Source organism: Otolemur garnettii, unplaced genomic scaffold (genome assembly GCF_000181295.1).
Source record: "Otolemur garnettii isolate 467f Iridium unplaced genomic scaffold, OtoGar3 scaffold00001, whole genome shotgun sequence".
Classification (NCBI taxonomy): Eukaryota; Metazoa; Chordata; class Mammalia; order Primates; family Galagidae; genus Otolemur; species Otolemur garnettii.
In genome coordinates, this window is record NW_003852396.1 from 31777216 (window position 1) to 31780461 (window position 3246).

General features: G+C 35.9%; 1 pseudogene; it reads right to left on the minus strand.

The window, feature by feature from the left end:
- Positions 1-2844: 2844 nt before the first annotated feature.
- Positions 2845-3245, minus strand: LOC111727375 (annotated as a pseudogene).
- Position 3246: the final 1 nt, after the last annotated feature.

The following is a 3246-nucleotide window of genomic DNA, read 5'->3' on the forward strand; positions in this document are numbered from 1 at the left end:
TTCCTGTAGAAAACTTCTTTCAATAATTCACATTGCTAGAAAATTCTACACCACTAGATAATAGCGGAGGAAATACTCAGGTTTTATTTTAGAATGACTCAGCTTGATACACTGGGGTTAAACAAACTATACCATTTCGGAAGTACCCAAGCAGGATGGAGGTGAGGCAAAATCCTTCCTGTAGGCCAAGTTCTCAGGAGTTCACTTGGCCATGGAAATAAATGGGCTACTTGTTCCTCATTATCCATCAGGCTATCTCTGCATTGCTCTGCTGGCCAGAACACTGCAAATTACAGTGACCCAATTTGAGTGGCATGTATGTGACTGTAACATGACATTTTTGGTTTTAATTACCAGTGCATACATACCATGTCTTAAAAAGAAGAGAAGAGAATAGTGAATTTTGTCTCAATTTTAAGTCACAATGAACTTTTTTTTTAATTGAAGCAGTGCTTATCATGCAGTGACATCATAGCTGTGGTAAAAGAATGTGCTTCATCTACAGCAACATTATCAGAGTAAGCACTGGTCACAGTATTCTGAACTGACAGGAAAGCACCAGCCAGAAAATTTAGAACATTTAAATCATAACACCTCATCAAAGTGGAGTTTCTGTAAAAATGAAAGGGAAAAAGAGAAAAAAAAATAGGAGAAGGGGAAGAGAAAATGAGAAAGGAAATGAGGGAGACCAGGAGGAAAGAAAAAATGGAAAGAATAACAGAGGGCATAATTAAATCATGGTTACTTGCAGCAGCAGAAAATAAATGTATCCAGGAACAATGAACTTATTTAAGAGCAGGAATAGAGAATCTGCGACCTTAAGGTCACATGTGGCTTTCTAGGTCCTTAAGTGCAGCCTTTTAACTGAATCCAAATTTTACCAAATTCCTTTATTTTCTTATAATTTTTTTTATTAAATCATTGCTGTGTACATTACTGAAATTATGGAGTACAGTGTGCTAGTTTTATATACAATTTGAAATACTTTCATCAAACTGGTTAACATAGCCTTCATTGCATTTTCTTAGTTATTGTGTTAAGACATTTACATTCTACCCTGAGTAGAATACCTTTGGTTTCAGTCTTCTACAGGTTGCCAGCCAGCTCACCCAGCACCATTTGTTAAATAGGGAATCTTTTCCCCACTCAATGTTTTTAATTGGCTTATCAGAGATCAAATGATGGTAAGTAGCTGGGTTCATCCCTTGGTTCTCTATTCTGTTCCATACATTTATCTCTCTATTTTTGTGCCAGTACCATGCAGTTTTGATCACTATCGATTTACAGTATAATCTGAGGTCTGATAGTGTGATTCCTCTTGCTTTGTTTTTATTTCTGAATACTGTCCTGGTATTCGAGGTTTTCTCTGATTCCATATAAAATGAAGTATTTTTTCTTGACATCTTTAAAGTATGGCAGTGGAGCTTTAATAGAGATTTCATAAAATTTGTATACTGCTTTGGCCAATATGGACATTTTAATAATGTTGATTCTTCCCAGTCATAAGCATGGTATGTTTTTCCATTTGTTAACATCTTCAGCTATTTCTTTTCTTAGAGTTTCATATTTCTCTTTATAGTGATCTTTCACATCCTTTGTTAGGTAAACTCCCAAATATTTCATTTTCTTTAGCACTACTGTGAAAGGAATAGAGTCCTTGACTGTTTTTTCAGCTTGACTATTATAGGTATATATAAAGACTACTGATTTATGAGTGTTGATTTTGCAACCTGAGGTGCTGCTGTATTCCTTGATCACTTCTAAGAGTTTTGGAGTAGAATCCCCAGTGTTTTCCAGATATACAATCGTAGCATCTGCAAAGAGTGAAAGTTTGATCTCTTCTGACCCTATATGGATACCCTTGATTGTCTTTTCTTCCCTAATTGTGATGACTAAGACTTTCATCACATCACAACAATGTTGAAAAGTAGTAGAGACAATGGACAACCTTGCCTGGTCCAATCAATAGAATTGAATGGATTATCTTAGCAATCATTCAAACGGACAAGGCGAAAATCTGTTATGTTGAGGAAAATTTAGAAAAATCATGGAGTACCTCCTATCTGAATGGTACTATGCTAGTAATTTCAAAAGTTCAAAGTATATATATATATATATATTTTTTTTTTATCCTTAGGAAATGTTCAGTAGGAGAAATAATAATGAAATGTACCATAAGAAGATGCATCTAAAACATTATTAAAATGTAATGAAAAGAAAGGATAAAAATCTGTGTCCTGGTCATGAAGAGTATAACATGGGTAATGTTGTAGATGGGCCTTAACAAGCAGGTGGAATTTGAAGGTAGTGAGGGAACAATTATGGAGATTCCAAAAGATGTGAACAAGCATAAGTAAAGTTACAGAGGAATAAGAGAGTGAAAAAAGAGTTAATGCATCATTTTGTAAAGAGACAGAGTTGGTAAATTTAAAAAAAAGGATTTAAAGTAAAAAAAAAAAAATTAGCTAAAACTAGGTGGTAAAGTCTTTAAGAACTAGAATGTAAGTATGTTGCTTCAATTTTATAACCAGATAAATCTAAAAGGTGTTTTTTATTTTAAAGTACAAATAGTGTTGCGGTGAAACAGGTCATTTGTAATATTAACCTAGAAAAACCATGGCAGAGAATGTAGAGCAGGAAAATCCTCAAGATATGAGCTGGGGTAGTCCTTTGTAGCTATTTAACAAAATATTTAACAGAAATGAACATCTAAACTAAAACTGTAAGAGAAAAAGAGCGAATGTCATAGAAAGATGGGGACATTAAGTAAAATGTGAACATTTGTGAACAATATACGAACATTTTAGAAAGAACTTTAGAAGAGCATTCTAAGAATAGTAAATGCTAAATCTGAGTTCTCTTAGAACACACTAGTTTGAGCACAGCTTTCTGAATCTGCTTTGTTTTCACACTGTAGACAATGGGATTCATCGCAGGTGGAAGGAGGAGGTAGAGATTAGCAATCAGGGTGGGCACAAAGGGGGGAGCACGTTTTCCGAATCTGTGAACAAAGGACAGGCTGATTAAAGGCATGTAGAAGATGGCCACAGCGGTGACGTGAGAGACGCAGGTGCCAAAGGGGACGCAATGCTGAGAACCGAGCGGATGATGAGGATGTAGGAGAGCAGGATGAAGATGGAGTCGACTCCAGCGGTGGAGATGATTGCAGTCAGGCCGAATGCACTGTTGATCTTCGTGTCTGAACACGAGAGCTTCATCACATCAGGGTGGAAGCAGTAGGAGTGG